This window comes from Crocodylus siamensis, chromosome 15, assembly GCF_052110815.1.
Source record: "Crocodylus siamensis isolate JL-2025a chromosome 15, ASM5211081v1, whole genome shotgun sequence".
Taxonomy (NCBI): Eukaryota; Metazoa; Chordata; order Crocodylia; family Crocodylidae; genus Crocodylus; species Crocodylus siamensis.
Window position 1 is genome coordinate 30268794 of NC_143409.1, and position 22198 is coordinate 30290991.

Consider the following 22198-nt stretch of genomic DNA (forward strand, 5'->3'; position numbering starts at 1 on the left):
TTATTTAATCACTATTAGCCTTATACTTATATTTTTTAATCTGTCAATTGAACAGATACTTGATCCTTCTTCTGTTCAGTTAACTGTATCCAGTGTTTTCATATTCTGTCAGCTGGCAGCTATCTGTTTTGCTCTCTATCCCCCAATTCCAAGAAAGTAAACTCATTTTAGAATCAAACAGATGCTTCAAAAGCAATAAACCCCATACCAAATGAAATAATACCTTCAATTGTTGTACAACATTCAGCTGCCCGAGTAACACAGAGCTGAATTTGTTCCCACTCCTGCCAAACTTCAGGAAAACACAAAGGAGTTGTTAAAAAGCACCATGGATCAAGTGAAAAAGAAGCTTTTAAAATATTTTGCCACTGGTCAGTACTGCAACTCATTTTTCAAAAACCTGCAAGACTTCTTGAACCCTGGTGACTTCTGTGGAAGAATGAAGAGAATTGCTCTTCCCTATCCAAGCTTCATGAACATTTCCAAGAAGGATTTTTTTTTCAATTACACATCAAAATTATTATCTTCTGCTGTGTCTCTTGATGAGAAAGTGGTGCAAATTCCTAAGGCAGCAGACTGGAGCATCTGCTAAAGCAGAGGTGTCAAACTCACCCTGGTCTCCAGGCCAGATCTGGACTGTAGGGGCTCCTCCCAGGCTAGCTCCATAGGACTGGCAGCAACTGAAGTGGAGTTGCATTTGGACAGCAGGGTGGGGAAGACGGTGATAGAAGGCTCCATTCAGAGAGCAGCATGGGTCCAAGGCTGGATGTCAGTGCTGGTCCAAGGTCAGGCAGCAGTGTGGGGTTGCATTTGGGTGGCAGTGCCAGGGGGAGCAGGGTGGAGCTTTGGATGGGTGGTCATGTGGAGTCAAGGGCATGTGATGGCATAGGGCTTTTAGGCAATGGTGCAGAATTCTGGTCGAGCAGCAGCAGGCAGCTGTGTTGGGACTGCAATAGTGGGGAGATGCTTTCAGATGGCAGCACAGGTCCTAAGGCGTGCAGTAACATTGAACTGTGTTCGGGAAGCAGCACAGAGCGGGAGGGCTGCCCATGATGTCCATGTCCATCAAAATCCAGAAACCTTGAATTCTGTGGCAGGCCCCACCCCTGAAACTCCTGGTAGCCCACCAGACTACCAGTGGGCCACACGGAATGTTTGGCCACGTGGGGCAAACACAGCCCATGGGCCATATGTTTGACACCCCTGTGCAAATGTATCCACCACGGCTGTGGCTCTATATTGCTAAATATGCAGCAGAATTACTTCTACAGTTTGTTAACAGATCCAGGAAAATGGATGCTATTTTTACACATCATCTAAGCCAGTGATTCTCAACCAGCGTAACATGGTGCAAATGTGATTCACAAGATAAAACCAGAAATTGAAAATAGGAATCCATAGTGCTAAAAACATCCTGACCTGTTGTGATCCGAGTTCTTTGCAACAGAAGAACTGTTCTATTATTTTTCTGTAATCAAAACAGAGTGAACACTAGGAGATGAAATTTTCTAAGGAGTGCCTTTAGTCTAAAAGGGTTGAGAATCACTGATCTAAACTCTTAACTTCCTTGTGTATTAGGCTTATGAAGCAAATGTGATAGTCTGACCTTGATTTCCAGATCATAATCATTGTCCTATTGGTAATTTTATTTTCAAAAGAAACAGATTTCTAAAAGGATGTCATCTTATTTTTTACTGGAAATCAGAGGCGTTGCAAGCAGTTTTGGTGCCCTGGGCAGCAGCAGGAGCCAGGGCAGCAGAGACGGCTGGGTCAGTGGCAGCCACCACCATTATTGAACCTTCTCAAAAATTCAGTGCCTCAGACTAGTGCCCCCTGTCATCCACTCCTAATTATGCCATGCTGGAAATGGTATATGGGGAGCCAAGTTTCTGAAAACATTCATGAATTTGAGTATATCATAATTATACCTGCCATTGATTAGTGTTTCAAAAATTCCTAAATACTTAAATAAATTTAAAATTATTGCAAAAGGAAAAGACTGTGACATAAGTCACACAGAGTATTATATAGGTTTAAAAATAGTACAATTGGTAAGGAAAATTTTCTGTTCTCCATTTAATATTATAGGGTAACCGCAATTCTCTTATCTTTTACACAGTAAAACAATCAGGATTTCACTGAGCCTTATCAGAAGGCTACTCATAAGGGTCAGTTCAATCCTGAATACTGCAAGGCACAGCTCTGTAGGGATTTGTCAAGTCCCACTGTGGGATGGGCTTGGCAAGAAATTCGACCACTTTGAATATAACTCAAAACTGTCACGAAACTCAATGAAATCTGTTAAGCAACATTTTTCCCAAACACTCATTGATATCCCCAGAGGTAGTCTACTCTCTTACACCTGGGACAGGGTTTTTTTTTTAATAGAAAATAGTTATGATGTGTTAGTTTATTCATTTTGAAGGGATGCTATCAGTTTAGTTTAGGCCTCAAATTCAAGTTTTCTTTAAAAAAAACAACCAACCAACCTTAAAATAAACTTTTTTCTGATTTTTTCCTACAATTAAGTTTTACTTTGATACAAAACATTGCCCTATGCTCTTTAGAATTCAACCTTGCAAAAAAAACCCCTATATATACCAGCACATGAGAATTAGAAAGGGAAAATGACAAGACCATTTTCACTATTAAAAGGAGAGTGCAAAGGACTTTAGGAACACAATAAGTCTGAAGTCTAGCCAACTTAAAAATATGACTGTAGTGTAAGTATTGCGGTAGTACTGGTATACAATTGTGGATGAGGGCCCTACTGCCCTAGGCAATGTACAAGCACATAATGAAAAAATGGTCTCTGCTCCAAATAATGAGTTAAGTAATATCAGGTAATAAACCTGTCTACAAAATCCCTTACTGATATTTTGGCTTCCATAGAATCATAGAGAAGTAGGGCTAGAAGGGACCTCCAGAAGTCATGTCGTCTAACCCCCTGCCTGAGGTAGGATCATCCCCATTCAAACCGTCCTACACAATCCATAACCTAAATTCTACACAACAAAGACCAAACACCCTAACCTGCCACAGGTAAATCAGGGGAATCATGACAGTCTATGTCCTGCTTCTATAAAACATTGTCCATAAATGCTCAAGAGGCCCCGGGTAGTGGGCTATGCCCCCCGCTACAGAAGAAGGCACAAGCCCCCACAGTTCATACCAATCTGACCATGGTAAGGTGATTGGCCACAAATACGGTGATTGGCCTAACCCTGAGTAGAGGGGTCATGACTCTTTAGCCAGGAACTACCAGCTTGGGTACCAGCACGAGAACAGGCAAAGTCCAGTCAAAGTCTCCAGCCTTAGCTGTAGCCCACACTCAATGCCTCTGAGGGAGGCTTAAAAACACCCTGACACATGTAGCAGAAAGGGGCAACAGGGGCAACCATCAAAGCCCAGAAGCATGGGAAATACTCACGGTGCAACACAGGCATAGCTATACTTAGATCATCCATGACAAACAGCTGTTCAGCCTATTCCCGAACACTTCCAGTAACAAAGCGTCCACAACTTCCCTAGACAGTCTATTCTACTGTCTCACTGTTCTAACAGTGAAGAAGTTTTTCAGGATATCCAATCTAAATTTACTTTCCTGCAATTTCAAGCTACTGTTCTGCATCCTCCTCTCTGCAGCAAGAGAGAAAAGGTGCTTCCCCTCTTCTTTATGATAGTTGTTTGAATATTTGAAGACTGCTATCATGTCCCCTCTTAAGCGCCTTTGCCACAAGCTGAACATGCCCAGGTCCTTCAACCTCTCCTCATATGACTTGCTTTCTAAGCCCTTTATCATCTTTGTTGCCCACCTCTGGACCTTCTCTAACTTCTCCACATCCTTTTTAAAATGTGGAGCTCAGAACTGCACATGGTACTCCAAATGAGACCTAACCAGTGCAAGTAGAGAGGCAAGTAGAGAGGCACTATCACCTCCTGTTTGTTGTACCTAAAGCTTCTATTGATGCATCCTAAAACCGCATTTGTCTTTTGGCTGCATCACACTGCAGACTTATATCTGCAATCTACCAAGACTCCCAAGTGCTTTTCTATAGTGCTGCCATCCAGCCAGGTATGTATGACCCATTTTAAATTTGTATTTTTGATTACTTCTCCTGAGGTGCAGCACCTTGCATTTGTCCACACTGAACTCCATCCTGTTAACTCTAGCCCAACTTTCCAAGATTCTTGTGAATTGTGTATGCATCCTCCATTTTCGCAGTCCTTCCCAGTCGTGTATCATTTGCCAACTTACTCAAAAAGCTCTCTATGCCAGCATCCAAATAGTTAAAAAAGATGAACAGCACCAAACCCAGGGCAGACCCTTAGGGGACTCCACCCAAAACCTCCTGCCATTCTGAGATGGACCTGTTAATAATTACCCTTCACTTGCAGCTATTGAGCCTGTTATCTATCCACGTTGTAGTAGTTTTATGTAGTCCACATTTTTCCAATTTTTATGAGAAGATCATGCGGGACCTTGGAATCACTTTAAACCAACAAAATACGTGATAAAAAGGAAGCTAAACTTCAGTTCCAATAATCTGAAGCTAAATTATGGGAAAGAAATCTATGCAGACATTTACACTCATGTTGTCCTACAAAGGATGATGGATTTTCATTTCAGCAGCAGAACCTTTACATTAAACAACAACATAATTGCTATTATGTTAATTTAAAATACATATAGCAATTCTGGATTAACACAGAAAAATAAGGATTTAAATAGTATTTGTTTAAAATTTGTAGATACAACAATAATACTAGAAACAATTTAGGGGTTTTTGGTTTTGCACTTAATCAGAAAAACCCAAAACGCTACAATATAGGTTTGTGCTATGAAGCAAAAACAGTCTAAATTACAAATTAGATGTTATTAGTAATATTACAATATTATCTGCCTGTTTAGGGTACTTCTTAGTACCTGTCATCACACCTGTCACCACACACATTATTCTAACTAAATTATTTTAGACTGTAAACCCACTGCAGCAAACCTTGTCTTTTATTTACATTTCCCCAGTACACAGCACAATAAGAACCCAATTCCTTTGCCTTTCAGTGTTACTGAATTACTGTAATATAGATGCTTAGTAGTTTGGTAAATACACAAAGAGAGGTCTGTTTTACTTACTCTCCGCTTACATCTAATTTACAGAAAAGAGTAAATCCTTAAAAACGAACTGAAGTTGATGACAATTTTTTCCTGTATAAGAAATAAAGGATAAGCCCAAATTTTCTTTCAAAATGATTGTTTTATGATTGTGTGCTATGTGCATATATAGAAACCAGATGGATGATACAGTCCGAATGGTTCCCCTTTTCTGTCAGGTAGGGAAGTGAGTGAAGATGAACAGAAAAAAGAGAGGGAACAGAGTGGAGAGAGAGAGATGCCTCAGCTAGGTGGCTACACAACTCCCTTGCTCCACTCATAGCTTGGGATATGCAGCTCAAGAAAGGGAGAACAATGACTGGGATGGAGCTAGAGAGCAGCTACTCTCCTCAACATAATCCTCACTTGGCAAGCACACGTTTTTGAAAATAACCTGTGCTACATGTAGCAGCATTAAATTCCTGAGAAGGTTAGAATTAACACTGAACAAGTAGAGATGATAAAGCCAATGACATCATACCAGGCAAGAGAGTTGAGGAAAACAACACTGTACAGGAACTGCTTCTTGTGAGTCTGAAGTTTCCTTTCCCTGTGGATCACTAAGCTCCAAGAGGTCTAGGAGACAGCATCCACTCAACGGATGCCTCCGAATTTCTGAAGTTGATGACAATTTTTTCCAGTATAAGAAATACAGGATAAGGCCACATTTTCTTGCAAAATAATTGTGTTATGATTGTGTGCTAGGTTCACTCCACAGATGCCTCTGAGTTTCTTCTCCCCAAGGGAACTGTATCACAAACTCTTAAGTGAATCTTGGAGCTTCCCAAGTTCAGTGTCACACTCTAGTTGGAGGTGATGATATGCCCATGCCCTGTAATGACTCCAAGGAGTACATGCCCTTTTGAAATTCCTAAATACAGTACATTTAAAAGTTAACCCTTCCTATTTATCTACTACTGATTGCTTTTCCTGCTCAAATATCCTCTTGCTTAAAAAAGAAATTCAGTAAATATTCAAATTATTTGGGGTTGCAGCTGACAAGGGAAGTAAGGGTAGAAAAAAACTGATGAATACTTAGAAGTGCATATTTTAAAGGATCTTTTTATTTTTGGATCAATTGCGTAAGTGAACATGTGCATCTTGACCCATCTCACATTTCAATTAAAAAAAAGTTGTCTAGCAAACCTACTAATTTTACCTTTCCATATAAGAATGTGATAATTTATTAGAAGTGGCCTATAAAATCCAATAGGCTATTAGATACTGAGTAAATTCATGGATTGTTTGTTAGCTGATGTACATCATATACCCAGTGTTTGCACCGTGGTAGTATGGTAATGTAAACTTTTATAGCTGAAAGATTCAGTTAACTAAACAAGTTTTTAGAATTCAGTTTCTGCAGCCAGAAGCCTTCATGCTAAAAATGTAAAGCAGTACAGCATAGTGGCATAGTTCAGATGACGAATTTCCCAGCAGAAATGATTTGGTGGACTTAGACAAATGAACAACACAAGATGAAATCCTAGCCTCACTAAAAGCCAATGGTAAAACTCACACCAATTTGGATAAGATCAGGATTTAGTCTGATGTTTGCAAATTCTCATTTTTATTTCTGGAGGAAGCTGGCAGCAAGCACTACATTTAGGTGACTAACAATTTCCATTATAAAATGTTTGCAACATTTTTTTGAGAAACTCTCTTGTTTTGAGAGTCTCTTTTTTTGAGAAACTTTGTTTGCAGAAGACCTATAAAGTGCTCTCAAGTGGCAGAAGTTCTCTGTCCCATGACATTCCATTCAGGTTTAGCTAAAACATCAACTGTTGAAATTTCTTTTACTTGCATTTCTCAGAAGCTATTTGGTAGCCTGTCAGTTTAACTAAGCATGGACATTCCAAGACCAGGCTCATGCCACTGTCAAAGCAGTAGCAAACACTGCCTAGGAGCCACTACAGTGGGAGACAAAGTTTATTGGGGGTGGGAAGAAAGAGTCTGGCTCCCCTCAGTCACTCCAATGGACTAAGCAAATAGCCCCAGGATTCCCCCTCAACTTTGGGAAAGGAAAGAGAGAAAGAGATGGGCTGGGCCCCACTTTTCTCACTTGTACTCTCAGCACTTGACCCCTATGGACCATCTCTACTTTTGTAATTAATTCTGTACCTTTATGCTGTTGGTTCAAATGTTGCTTGTGATATGTATCCCTAACACCTCTCCTACAAAATAACTGAAAAATTTACATGTTTTCATTTTTGAAAAATAATTAAGAAATTCCATACAAAAAATATGTTATTTAGGTTGAAAAGTCAAGCTCTTGAAAGGGAGGAAATCCCAGATTTCAGACTGCCTTGGAATCCTTAAATCTGTACTACAATATAGTCTTTAATTATCTTAAATCTGGCAGTCCCTGACACTAATTTTGCAACCTTCAAACTTTTGCCTCAAATCTAGGTTCATCTTTGCAGCCCAAATAAAGTTTTCTTAACATTAACTTAAACATAGCTTTATTTAACTGCAGCAGATGCACAAGGCACTTTATAGAGCAAGAAATACATGGTGCCTGTCCTGAAAATCTTACAATCTAGTCTGATCAAAGTAGCACAGAACCCTGGAGATAAAAAGGAAGTAGAACAGAAGAAGAAATTCTTACAGTGAAAATAGTGTGGTTTTGAATGAACCAATAAACAGATACCCCATTTTCTAATGTTTAGCTAATAATACTTTAGAAATTGAATCACTTACATATACTTCCCAACTTTTTAAAATAACTTCTGGCATTAGTTATGCTCCCATAACACCCATGACTTTGCTAGGATTATATGGGTGTAACTGAGGTCTGATTTTCACCCTACAAATAAATTAAAAGTTAAACTTTAATACATTATTCTCACCAGTCCAAATCCAAGCCCAGCATATACCTTAATCAACAAGTTCTACAGCAGAGGTTCCAGCCTCTGAAGCCGATTCACCAGGCATGCAAGACTCCCAAAGGGACCAGGAATTTGGGGGTGGGGCCTGCCTTCAAATTCCCAAACAAAGAGCCTCAGCAAGCAGGCATGTGGATCAGTGATGAGCAATGGCTGTATTAACCCCTACCCCACTGCTTGCCCCGAGGCTGCCACCGTGAGGAGCCCCACAGTCCAGATCCAGCTGGCAGTGCAATTAAGTTTGACACTCTGGTTTATAGAAACAGAAACTGGGAAGAACTGCTCCCATTGTTTCTAAGGCAGCTTCAAGCCCTCCCACCCCTGCATCTTGTAAACATGATGGACAGTGGAACCATGTCAGTTCTGTCCTAGGCAAGTGTTTCTCCAGTCAAAGGATATATACGTGGGGCAAGTTTTGCTGAATGGTAACAAGTAAGGTTTTTTCACTTAAAAAGAATAATACAGTCGAAATTTTACAAGATAAATTATAAAGTTAAACTGAACTGTCCGCCTAAAAGGATTAGTCAATTCTAAACTTTTTTCGTGACAGCCAAATAAAAAAACCCCAAACTTTTTATATGTGGACTGAGAGTCTGCTCCTACTTCCACTCCCTCTCCCTCTCCCTCTCGAGTTAATGGAAGTCTTGCTATTTATTTCAAAAGGAGCAGGCTTTCAATCTGAGATCTAGGGGGGAGAAATATTAAGGTCCCCCTTTTACATATGCATGAATCGAGATAGAACTTAGTTGACTCTTTTGAGGTTAATACACCAGGCAGAAAATACTCTGGCACACTTTCTGCAGTGTTAACAAAGATAATACTTTTGGTCCAGAAAGTACCCCAACTATCCAAGAGGCTGATGGGTTGGGTAAAGAAATAGCACCCTCACATAACACCCAGTGTGTTACTTTTGAAGACAGGCATGAGTAAATCTAGTAAGGACTGTTTAAACTATGAAAGGCAATTAAAAGTAACACTTGTTCTGCTTTCAAGTATGGCAGGTTATGTAAACAGATGTAAATATTGGCCACGTAGCTTTAGCTACCTAGCAAAGAGGCCAGCTGTGCTAATAAGGCAATCTAACTCTTCCTGCATGTGATGTGGAGATACCAAAACCGTGCCCTTCATTGTACTTGAGATGTGCTACTTTCACCATTCTGTGAAAGTAGCAAATCTCCTTCTGTGAAAGTACATCTCCTTGGGGCAGTACTGCTGCATAGCACAAGGGCAGAGTCCTACATTACACCATACTTTTATAGACAGACCAGCAGAAAGGAAACAAGTATCCTGCTCTCAGCTAACCAGGGTGCAGTAAAAATCCATTGGCTCTAGCAGCAAAAGTATCAAGGGAGTACAAAAAGCAATATGGCAGTTAGTACTGACCTACATGCATACACATAGCTGCAGGGTGTCTCTACAATGCTATCAACCCCACAGTGAAAACAGTAGGGCTGTGCAAAAAGCTTCAGTCCCTGATTTGATTCGGCAGACATTTGGTCTGATTTGGTGGCTGAAACTCCAAATCAGAATAGAATCAGGAGACCCTTTAATCTCTCCGAATCAAATTGGAACCCTCCAAATTGATTCGGACAGATTCGGAGATTAGGACATAGAGATAGCTTTAAATGTTTTTTCTACATACCTCTAGGTAGCAGGCGACTTGTGAGTGCTGCGATGCTGGGGCACATGAAGTGTCCCACAGGAACATGGGGGGGCTCCACAGTGCACTAGGCAGCAGACCCAGAAGTGGACCAGAAGTATTTCTGGTCACTCTGCCAGGGAGCACACAGACCTCCCCGCAACCCGCACCCTGCCAGCTTGGTGACTGGTGCCTCCTGGGTCTGGGGGTGGTACTTGGGGTCCCCCTGTGGCTGATTGCCAAGCCAAGAGAGCACGGGGGGGGGTGCACTCCCTGGCAGACCCAGAAGTGGACCAGAAGTACTTCCAGTCCACTTTTGGGTTTGCCACCAAGCACGTGGAGGGCCCCCCGGAACTCCTGTGGGATGCTCCATCTGTGCCAGATCGCAGCAATCATAAGCCCTGCCTGCTACCTCAAGGTGTGTAGAAAAAGCTTTTAAAGCTGTGCCTATGTCTGAATTGCATATTCTCCAAATCAGCATAAAATCTTCAGATACAGACTCGGACAAATCGAATCAGGGACAGTGATCTGAATTAACGAATCCAATCACTGTCCCTGTTTCAGGCCGAATCTGAATCAAATAGGGCCCGCTTTGCATACCCCTAGCAAACAGTTATGGTGATAACAGAAATGCCTGCTGCCTCCTGTGCAGGATCCAGAATATTTTTTAGTCTCAGACTAACGTGGCTAACTACCTCTCTTGTACAGTCTGAGATATTTTAACTGAATTTTAGATTCTTACTTGTACAGACACTCAGCATGTACAGACAGACATTTACTCTCCCAGGACAAACTCTCCCAGGAGTGATTTTACCTTGGCTGTTCTCAGGTTACTTCTCTCCTTGAGTGGTCATTTTTACAGTGGGAGAAAAAGCCTGAAGATCTGTACACTTGTGGTTTCTTCTGGGAGAGCAGCAACTCTCACAGGAGAAACTGAATGTCTGTACAAGGCCGCTAAGTATAGATACAAGCAGGCTAGCTCAAGGGGAGAAAGAACCCTGCTTTGCTGAGCTTTGTAATTTTCTGTCTGACCCCTTTTGAATTGACAAGAATGAGGTCCACAAATAGCCTGTTATTCTAGGTCTAAGGTTGGGATACCTGCTCACACTTTAAATTTATACCTTTTGCCTAAAACTGAATTTGTGGTAGAAGTCGATCAGGCTATATACTTTCTTTTCTAACGTAGCCCCTTTTACCCTGCAGGCAGAAAGTCATAACACATGAGCACAGGGGATAGGAAGCCAATTGTGCAACTAAAAAAATAATATGAACATTAATTTGCATTAGTCTAGAAACATACTGGAATCAGTGTGCATATATCCTTCCTCATGAATGCAGTCACTCTCTACTCCCCTGGTGCCCAACCTCGTCAGAATCAGAGCACCTTTCTACCAGTTATTTTTTAATACGGCAGCACCCTCAGTTGAAAACGATTGTTGGTGCTGCCTCAGCTTACTTCAATCCTTCTCAAATGAGGTGTCAAAACTGCCCTCCATGTCTGCTGCATAGCTAAACTGGTAAGGGCTGTGGCACATGTGTGCTCCCCTCCTGCATTAGGACTCTCTGATAAATCTCAAGCAGGCAGGAGAGCTGGCTTGTGCTCCAGACCTTCCTAGTCCAATGCTGTACAGGGTCTCCCAGAAACACAGGTGTGTGGGACAGCTAGAACTGTCCTGCACACCTCTGTATCTGGGAGATGTGTTCGAAGCGGGAGGCCAGACCGGGAAAGGCTATAGACTGTGCCAGTTCTACTGGCTGTTTTAGGTTTATCAGAAAGCCCTAATGCCTGAGGAGCATGCAAACGTACCATAGCCTTGTGTACAGGACAGTTTTTAGCTGCTGTCATGACAGCACCACCTACATTGTGGCAACCTGGCTGAGAACCACTGCTCTACTCCCTGAACTAGGTCTATAGTCAATTTTTTGATCATAAGCACACTTTAACGCAGCCCAGCCCACATACAGTGTGTCATAAACAGCACATATTAGTTTCCTATTCAGCAAGTTCTATGAAAGAGAGAACCATTTCCTTCCTTTTCTATATGAATTTTACCTGTCTCATAACAGCTCTCAAAGTAACAATTACTTCCACACAGAAAAGTATCTGTTATATTAGAATCAGTATCCTCTCACATAGGAAAAGCAGATTCTTTGCGTTGTTACCATATAGCTGTAGTCTAATAGGTATGGAATATCTTTACCATGGCTATACTATTAATAAACTATTTCCAGGTGCTCTAACAGGTCTGCTGTATGGGACTTGTAGTATCCGTCCAGTACCAGTAGTCCAATATGAGCACATGGGCAGGAATGAAATCCAGACCAATACAGAAAGTACAAACTTTAAAGTATATACAGAAAAGTTCCTCTTCTTGATTTCAGCCACATTAAGAAACAAAAACTTGCCAATACTATTTACTATGAATTTTTTATAAATGTTTCTGGTTTAAATGGCAATCTTTCCCATTATATCAGGTGTATGCTAGATTAAATATACAATGCATCTTTGTACATATAGTTAGTATATAAATAGATAGCTCTATCATGTACATGGAAACACACACACACTTTTACATGTTACATTTAAACCATTTTGCACCAGAGCCACATTTGGCTTAAGAAGCACAAAGTCAAATGTCATATTCAGCCAAAACCATGACAAAAGAAAGAAACATAGATCATAGTGAACATCTCAGAATTTGTATATATGGACAATGAGGTAACAAACTTAACAGTGATGACTCTTAATGTATGATTTTCACTACATTATCAGGGCATGTTGCATCATTTTATTATAGCACGACCCTCCAATGTTTACTGATTTCAGTCTGCCCATGTGCATATCAGTTGTGTTTTGTTAATTCTGCTCTAGATTATGGGAGCAAACAGAAAATTCTCCAACCAGAAATAGTCCCTATGGATTTAGCCTTCAAATCTCTTTTTGCTGTGGTAAGCTATCATGCTAATATAGGTCAGAACATTGCTAGCAAGAGTTACAATATAATTTAATAGATTTACAGCATTTATAAAAAAAAAGCATGATTTTTTTCAAGAGACATTATCCAGAAAATAGATGGATTTTAGGGGGGAAAGTATAACATGAATCCCCATAGATTCCTGGGACTGATTATATTTATGTGTGGATAATAATATGGCATGCAGTGGCTTCTGAGGTTGCTCTATGTGGTCAAGATTTGAAAAGATGTATTATCCTTAGTCATGCACCTTTTAATGTTTTGCTAATAATTTCTTTCCTCATGAAAGACCCACCAATATAGGCCAGTAAGCCAGAACTAAGCAATGATAGAAAACAATGTTCCAGTTTAATAGTTACTGATAAACAACAGAATTGGGAAATTCATTCACTCTGTTTCCATCCAAGAACTGAATCAAAGCCTAAGCCAATGAGTGTAGCCTTCCTCAATTCTTTCGACAACCCTAATCCACTGAAAACTTAAAATATTTGGTTTAGCTTTTTTCTTTAACAATGGCAGAAGCAATGATGCTCAAAATAGCTTCCAAAGTTATAACTGTGTCCCAAGTACAAGTTATTTACCATGTAAGATGATCTTATTCTTAAAGATTTCAGAGTCTATTTTCCCTTTTTCGGTTTTGTTAATAAACTTAAAATTGCACTTAGTTGAAATAAAGAACAGAGACAGTAAAGATCTAAGTAAGGATATGAATTATGGACAATTACAAAAAGTACATAATAGTACATGAAATGACAAATAGTACATATAATGCAAACACATGCTCTGTACAGAACCTACAGCATGCCTGTTGCATTGAGGTGTGCCCACATACTGTTCTGCAAAGGCCCACAGCCCATCTCTTATTTAGGTGGCAGGTGCCACATTGTCGCACGGACCCCAGGGCAGGTCTTCAACATTGCAGGAACAGGATCAACTACTACATAATTTGTTACAGAAAGTCAATAGAACGGAAATTTGTTTGGGGCTCTTTTTGCAGGGGTGGTTGTATTTTGATTACAGGCAAGGAAGGCGGCCTGATTGCAATGCGCCCTGCTACAGAAATCCTGATGGAGGGAAACAAGTGTTCTCCTTTTAACTGTGCCATTGCATACCCCAATTAGGTTCTGTGAGGTGGGTGTCTGATGGATATCCTTGCCCTCTGCTACTCCAGCTTTATCAGCAGTTATATGAGGATGGCTGGGAAAGAAATATTTGTAAACCTATTTTTGTTCTCTCTTGCTAAAGCACCCCAGCAGTGTGCAGCCCTGATCCATTACTAGGGTTCCCAGGTGCTACAATAATTCATATTTAACAAGAACAACCAACAAATGGGAATGAAGAACAGGGGGATGTCTTGATGTCTGCAACAGGGAACCCCCCACTGCTCACTAAAGGGAGATGAAGCCAGGATCCCAGCCCCCTGCTACGGGTGCCACAGCCTGCGATACGGTGAGGGAAACGGTGCCAAACTGCTGCCTACCCCAGCAAGCTCCCAGCCAGGGATCACGGTGGGTGCTGTCCAGTGCTGGAACAGCGCCTTACCTGCCCGGCGTGTGGGAGAAGGGAGACTTCCCTGCCTTCGGCCCCTCAGAGAACTGAATGTGGGGGCGTCTCTGCCTTCACGACTACAGACTTGCACGAAGGATACCCTGCCCTGCCACGCCACAGGGACCCCAGCGGCCGCCCCATAGGCGATGCTCTGCTCCCCACAGCATCCGTCCTCTGGGGGCCCTCCTGCTTCCCGCGCTAGCGCCCCGGCGCCCCTCGCACAGGGGATGGATGCCCCGCTCCCTGCAGCGCCCCGTACGGGGGGTGCCCCGCTCCGCTGCAGGGACACACGCCGCCCGCGCCACAGGGCCAGGCGCTGCCCAGCACGCGGGGTGCCCGCTCCGTGCCCGGGCGCACAGGCCGGAGGGGGCCGTGCGGCTCTCCGGGGCGGAGGGATCGAGGGGGGAGCGAGGAGCGGAAGAACACGCACGTACCTGCTGCCCGGACCCTCAGCCCCGCTCTGCGGCGGCGGCGGCGGCGGCGGCGGCTCAGCACAGGCAGGCGCGCGCCCGGTCGGGATCGGGGTTCCAGCGCGCGTTCTGGCTGGCCCTGGCGCGCGCCCCCGCGCCCCGCCCCCGCCCGGCCGCGCGCGCCTCTCAGCCCAGGTCGCCTTGGAAACCAGCGGGCTGCGGCTTCGCTCGGGCTGGGGCGCGCGCTCGGCGTCACGTGGGGGTGGGGACCCAATGGAAGGGCCGGGCCGCGGCTCTCGTAGTACTACTGCCGGGTAGGGGCGGGGCCTGAATGAATGGCCACGCCCCGAGACGAGGCGGGGCTTCAGAGGAGCGGCCTGGGCCTTACAGCTGGGGTGGCTCCGGACACGGGGCGAGCAGGGCGGGGGCCTTCGGCAGGTCTGCTCCGAGGAGAGCAGAGGGCGCGGGACCGCCCCGTGCACAAACTCGCGGACAGAGACGGCCGGGGAGGGGTGAAGCAAGACCCCTGCCCCGGGCTGGCCCTCCCCTCCGGCGGCTCTCGCCACTGCCTGGTCGCGCTTGGCTCGCGACTTCCTCCGCAACCGCGCGGGGGAAAGCTGGGCCGCCATCCTTTGTGTTTTTCCAAATTCAATATCTGAGCTCTTCCAGGTATATTTGCCAAGAGCTCAACAGTGGTTTCATTCGGATGCAGAACGGCGGGTCGAGCTGGTTGTCAATATGCCACGTGGCTGGTCCAATAAAAGATTTCGCTCCAAGTCATCCTTGCCTCTCCCCTCATTGCACCGTCCTGCCTGGATCTGAATCTGAACGTGACCAGATCAGAGGAGGGTTAGAGCCCAGGCTCTGGCTGGGGCTGTCAATAACTCTGAATTATGAATTTAAACATGCAAGAGCAGCCTTGGACAGTGTGTTACATTAAAAAAAAAAGTTTAAACAAAGTGGGAGGCTTTGAGAATGAGAGCCAGGGGTAAGCAGAAAGCTCCCGCAGATGCTGCCGGTACTGTCAACAGTTGAGGGGTGTGGATGGGGGTGGCAAGCAACCACCACAAGTCAGGGACCACCCGCAGGTGCAGTGGGCAGTGGCAGTGGTGGCCAGGGGCGATCATGGACTGCCGGTAGCGAACAGCAACAGCCCACAGGTACCACCAACAGTGTCGGCAGTGCTTTTTTGCAGGAAGTGCACCCCCTACATGTTGCCCATGATGAGAGCCAGTGTCACCATAGAAAAGAAATTAAGTACATGAGGATGCTGTGTAGCCTTGTGGGCTTTAGGGAAGGGAGAAGTACTAACCTAAAATATTCATCTGAAAGAGAGTAAGTAATTGTTCTTTTACAACCCAAAGACTTCAATCAGACCGGAAAGCTACAAAATACATAGCATTGTCATAGGCAGACAAGGTTCTTTGCGTGAATCTGATATCTTTTATTAGACCAACTTAAATAGTTGGAAAACAATTATTAAGCAAGCTTTCTGGTTCAAAAACCCTTTGTCAGGCTGAGGAAGTTTCAGCAGTTGGTGTGTGCTCTTCCTTGACGGAATGAAAAGTAAAGAAGCCAGAGGCTGGGCTGGTATGCATACAAGACAGGCAGTCAATGAAAATGTACATTGTCATAGGCATTTGATAGACTTACTACAACCTCAGCTCATATTTGTTAGGACACTGCTGTCCTGAGATAAAAGTTCTCTCTCTTACCTGATCTGCTTAGTAAACCTGGCCTTGAAATCAAATAATAGGCCACCTTCTGCTCCCATTTACAACCTCTTGTCCAACCCCGCTAAATTCAACAGTTGTGAGGTATAACTTAGGGCAGAGTTTACCCTACCAAATACCCTTTTGATACTCTACAGGAATGCATAATCATTATAGTGGTATAGTGCTATAATTTTTCAAGGGTGGTAGACAGTCTGTATTTATAACTGCAGTCAGTCCTTTCATATTCTGTGGAAATTAACTGTAATTTATAAAAGTGCAAAACAAAATGTATGCCTATAGTATTTTTTATAAATTTGAATAAATTGTAAACCTGCTGAATAATCTCAGCATAATTCAATACAAATAGACACGGTAGATGGTCCATATTGAAAACCTCTTATCCCAACTACTTATTTTTTAGGAATGTTTTGCAAATGAGAAAAACCTGAGGAAACAGAATTGTGGACTTTTGCATCCTTAGTTCTGGAACGCTGGGACAGTGGGAGGACGCTGTGGGAGGCTCCCCTTGGCTAGGGACAGACATTCAAAAAGCCTGAGTCTGAATTGATTCAGCCTTTGCAAGTTAGTCCAACCTGGCTAGGCTACATCACTTTGTAACTCAAAAAGACATCCCAGAAATACAGGAACATGCCTGTAGTGGCTAGGCTAGAAGCTGGGGTGTGCTAGAGCAGCCCTCCTCTTGCCTCCACAAGGCAGAGCTGAGGTGGGGCTTGGCCAGGGCAGGATGCTCCGATTATTCCCCAAACCTTCTGAGCTTCCAGCAGGGGATGTTTATCACCCCTAACTCAGTGTTTACTAACTTATTAAGAAAACAAAGCCTCTCTACATTAACTAATGGAGCTGTTCTTAAACAGCTCTTCCAAGGAAGGACATTAAAGCTACCTGTTGATTAGCTCCAAAAAGCCTGTCTTGCCTCTGTCCTCTCCCACAGCACAGATTGTAGCCAGTATGTGGTCTGCTAGCTAATGCTGAGGCATCTGCATAAAGCAGAGGGGAGATGGAAATAATCCCTGTTTAGCAGGGAGAAGCCAGGCAGATGCTCTGTGCCTGCAAGCTCCAGGCAGGGAGCAGAGGGGAGGGGCTAGCCCTGCAGTGAGGCAGAGAGCTCCATCCAGCCCAGAGAACATATTGAGATTCTGGGGGAGTCTGGTTTATCTTAAACCAGCAAGGGGCCTGGGACAGAAATTGCATAAACTGGTTTGACTCAAATCAGGTAAGTCTGATACTACATTCAACCAGGTTTATCTCAAACCAGTTTCAGCCATTTTCAAACTAGTTTATGTGCACTGAACATCTGTTCTGTTACAGGTTTAAACCAGTTTCTGATTCCTTGAACTGGTTTATGTATAATGTCTGTCCCTCCCCTTATGGCTAACTGCTTTGAAGTGGGTTCCTTTAAGCACCTAAGAGGACATATAAACTCACAGTATAGATCTGTGGAGGAAATGCTTTGAAAAAAAAAGTTGAGAGTAATCCCTTCTTCCCTACTTCAGTGGGTTAAAAAATCTTAGGAGAATTCTTCAGCTCCTTAAGCCACAGCATAAAAGTCTATAATGATGCTTCACAGCAGAATATAGAAGAGGGAGGAGCAGGCCTGTTGGAAACATGGTCATTTGCTCTACATATAGTGCATATTTCGTAGGACTAGGCTACACCAGTGGCATACCAATGGGGGCACGGGAGGGGGAAAGGGGCCATGCCCCCAGGTGCTGGCCTGGGGTTGGGGGAGTGCCAGCAGCACTTCCGGTTCTATCATCGGCATTTCTGGGCTCGGCGATTGGCAGCCAGTGGGACCCTCAGCAATCGGCCATGGATGGGGCGTGTATGCAAGTATTGGCCCCCGGGTGCTGGAGACCCATGGTATGTCACTGGGTTACACATAGGACTAGGTTATATATGCTGCCTTTCCTTTTCAGTTACACATAGTAGCAGATGCAGATGCCGACCTCTGGCTAGTGTACATTAAGTTGAGGGCTCTATCTGTAGTTCCCACAGGGAGAGTAAACTTGCAGGTAGAATAGATATTATCTATTTTGCCTTTGGGCTGAATCTAGGATTTTCTTAATACTACTCATAACTTACATAGTTTATATAATCACTGGTAAAGAAATACCTAGAAAGCTTGTTATAAATTAAACTGACAGAACATAATGCAGGTACTTTTCCTTTTTCATGTCCTTGTGACAAGGTATTTAGCAGAATTTTCAGATTCATTGGAATCTAACAGGGTTGCACCACAAGCATATCTGCTGGGGCCTCAAACATGGGACCCGTGAGTGGTTAACCACATGCCTTAGTGCTTATGCCACCCTAGCCCCTACAAGCAAGGTAAAAACAGATAAATGGGCAACAATTTATGGTCAGACATACAGGTATACAATGATGGATATTGAAACTATAAATGTGCTCAGATAAATAAGGATATGTTATGGTAATACACTGCCTTTTGATACACAGTAACCAACATAACATTTTTAAAACTGACATTTTTTTAAAATGAGACCAGAGCTGACAGTTAATGCTACATTCAGGTGTAGGCCCTCAATATAGAAAACAGTGACCAACTTAAGAAGTCCAAAGAAGGATTATAAAAAAAATATTGTTAAAAGGCATGTTCTCCAAGAAGAAACCAAAAGAACTAGAAATGTTCAAGTTGGAAGAGAGGTGGCAAACAGGGAACACATGAAGAGTAAACAAATACCTAAGGAATACTAACAGAGAAAATTAATCAATGCATTTAAAGTGAACAGAAAAGCAGTCCACCAATATGAAAATATATTCAGAGAAATTTTAATGGAAAATTCCTGATAGGCATATTAAAAAATAGAAATAAATTTCTATCTGGAAGTTGCAATGACTGGGAGTTGGAGCAGCAATGAATACAGTGAGTGATGTATAAAACTCCATAGAGTTCAACAGATACACCTGGAGAAAGAATTTGGTCCTTTATGTCACTACCTTCATTATAACTTTCTAGCATTAGGTCATCTCTCATAGATTGGCTACACATATCAAAGTTGAACTTTGGTGTTTTTCACCCGTGGTAGAAAATAATAAACAAACTGAAGCAAGTTGTTTCATTGATCTTCACAAAATAAGTTTTTGCACTCATAATTGTGCTGAGTATCTACATATTACTGCACTCATTTTTTTTTTTATATAACACAAGAGATCATCAGTTTCAAAGCTTTTACAGTTCATCACCAGCTGCAGACTACACAACCTTAGCTAACTGTGTCCGCGTACTAACTTTTTCATTTAATAAATAGCCTTTTGTAAGTTAATTTTGATTTTATCCTAATGCTTTGATGCAGGTGCAGCATCCTATCCTTCAAAGCTGTACAGGCTAGTCAAGGTTCCCCACTACAGTTAAATAATTTTCTCCGTCTTTGGGAAACCTTAGAAGATGATCAGCATTACCATTTAATTATAGCAGTCTTTATAAATTGTATAATCATATAATTTATTGTCAAAGACTATGCCTTTTGCTGAGCTTCTAAGTAAATATGAAGACCTTAGCAGGAATTTGAAGAATCCAAGAAACAGAGGTTGATCCCTTCCCTGCTTTTGTGTGATAATCATATTTGTTCAACAGTAAAAGAAAATGAATTTTTATTTGTAATATTTTCTCTTTGTTGTACTTCTAGAACATGGGGAACACAATCAACCATTCTATATTTGTCTCTTTACCAGGCTGTGAAATCTTATGTCACTGCCCTCATTTTAAATATTTTTTTTATTTCTGTCAGCTAGTACAATTAAATTTACCTTCACAAGCAAATTCTTTGTTTTATCAAGAGTAAGTCATCTCTCCTCTCTAAAATTGTGTGTTTCAACAAATATATTGTGTTAATCCTTTTTTTCCTTGCTGTCCCCTTGATTTATTGGCTCATTTTTTTTTTTATTTCCCTTCAGTGTATGGAGGCAACCAATAAGGTAATGTCAAGCAGTTACCTTCTTCTGCCTACCTGATAGTGCAGCATCCGGCTGGTCTCACCCTGTTGGTAACTTGGCAACTTTAGTTTGTCCTTTCCATCCATCCATTGGTGGTCTACTGGCAGTCCTGGCTTCACACACATGAATAATTCAAGTTTGGAGTCCATACCTGCAACACACACAACAGTAGTGTCACTGCATAAGTGAGCAAAGGAGTTCACTGAGGCACAATCGCTAAGTCTATTAAAGATTAAATCACATTTCACAGTTAAGCTCTGTTAATACTCCCGGTCTGCTGGTTTCTTCGTGCATGTGTGTTTTGCAGTGCACTGCACATGCACATGTTCACCATGATGCTAATTTGCAGCATGGTTGGGGGGGGGGGTTGGGGGGTTTTTGACACTGGGAGATCTCTAGTGTAACAACCCCCCCCCCAAAAAAAAAAAAAACAACGAAAGAAGAAGAAACCCAAAAAAACACAGCAGAAAAAAGCAGGGCTGTAGCATACACTGCTTGAAACCAGAGCTTGGACAGCCAGAGCCACTCTCCAGCTGCCAGCCAGGTTCCATGCACCCGGATTGCCACTGCTGCAGCCCTGGGAGGCCCCCAGGACCCCAGATAAGGTTGCTGAGGCCAGCCCAGGTGCTGGTCCCTGCCTCCACTACCCTACCCAGGGCAATCTGGGGCATGCCAGAACATGCATGCAGGGGCATGCCCGGGGACAGCTAGCAGTGGCACAGACATGTGCCACTACTATTTGTCCATGGAGAAACGCATGTTCCCACTCCTGGGGACACACCTCCTTTGTAGTCAGTTGCACAACAGAATTCTTAAAGAAGCAGAGCAGAGATGTTTACATCAGATTTTAAAACAAATAACTCATTTCATATAATACAAAGCATAAGAAACCATGAACTGCTATCAATTTTATCCATTTAAGCAGGACAGCACTGGAACTAGATACATATAAAGTTTTTGAAGAGTTGGAAAATAAACTCACTTTATCATTTTAAATCTAGATATACAAGGATGCCTATGGTACCTTATACTCCAGGTAACTTAATATAAATTACAATAAAACCACACCCTAGCTGCATTAAAAAAATAGTTACAGAAACTCCGCTTGTCAAATTGCCACCTCTTTCATCATCATCTAGGATACATAACCTCAATGTTATTACCTATTTAATAGATTGCCAGTCTGCATTTGCTAAAGTCTGGGATCTGTACCATTTAAAATTATGTTTCACTGAACTTAGTGAATATGTATGTCTAAGGAACTGTATAGTTTTTCTACTGTATGTTATAACATACCTGTTCCATTTGTATATAGTGATTTGGCCCTACCAATATTTGGAGTTATTTTGGAAAAAAATCGTAAGTTTGCAGTTATTTAGAAATGACAAGTGTAAAATGGAACTTCAGGTCCCACCAAAACTTTTCCTTAAGGAGCTTACCTAGAACTAACCTATCCATTTTGACTAGATTTTCTATCATCTTTCAATTTCCTTCTATTGTTGTTTGCATAAAAGCCATCAACACTTAGATTGATGGACACCATTTGGAAACCTGGATAGGTACACAGAATGCACTTGTTAATGTGGATATTTTTTTTTCAGTTTTTGAGAGTAGCAGTTTGCTCCTAACATAGCAGATCTTGGATATTTGTTAAATTCTTGATTCCCAAATCCTTCTGAAAAAAATGCCAAGTATTTAATTTCTTTTCATTTCAGAAATATTTTGCACAGTTTTTATTAAAATGCATACTTTAGCATCTTTTCAATTTCTGGGGGATGGAAATGATTTGCTAAAATATTTCAATACATAGCTAGAGTTTGATGTTTTGTAGGCCTATGCAAATCTCTCCAGAGTGCAATGAAAGTATCATATGTTCTTGCAAACAGTATGCACCTTTTC

The 22198-nt window shown here is 42.4% G+C and overlaps 2 protein-coding genes across 5 annotated transcripts in view; one reads left to right on the forward strand and one right to left on the reverse strand.

Moving 5' to 3' along the window:
• The window catches only part of TMEM266 (transmembrane protein 266), a 149891-nt gene extending 135061 nt beyond the window's left edge, over positions 1 to 14830 (reverse strand). The window contains exon 1 of the mRNA XM_090028768.1: positions 14634 to 14830. The gene's annotated coding sequence lies outside the window, so the exon portion shown is untranslated. The remainder of the gene's footprint in view (positions 1 to 14633) is intronic.
• The window catches only part of NRG4 (neuregulin 4), a 118576-nt gene that overhangs the window by 27436 nt on the left and 68942 nt on the right, over positions 1 to 22198 (forward strand). The gene's annotated exons all lie outside the window — the stretch shown is intronic.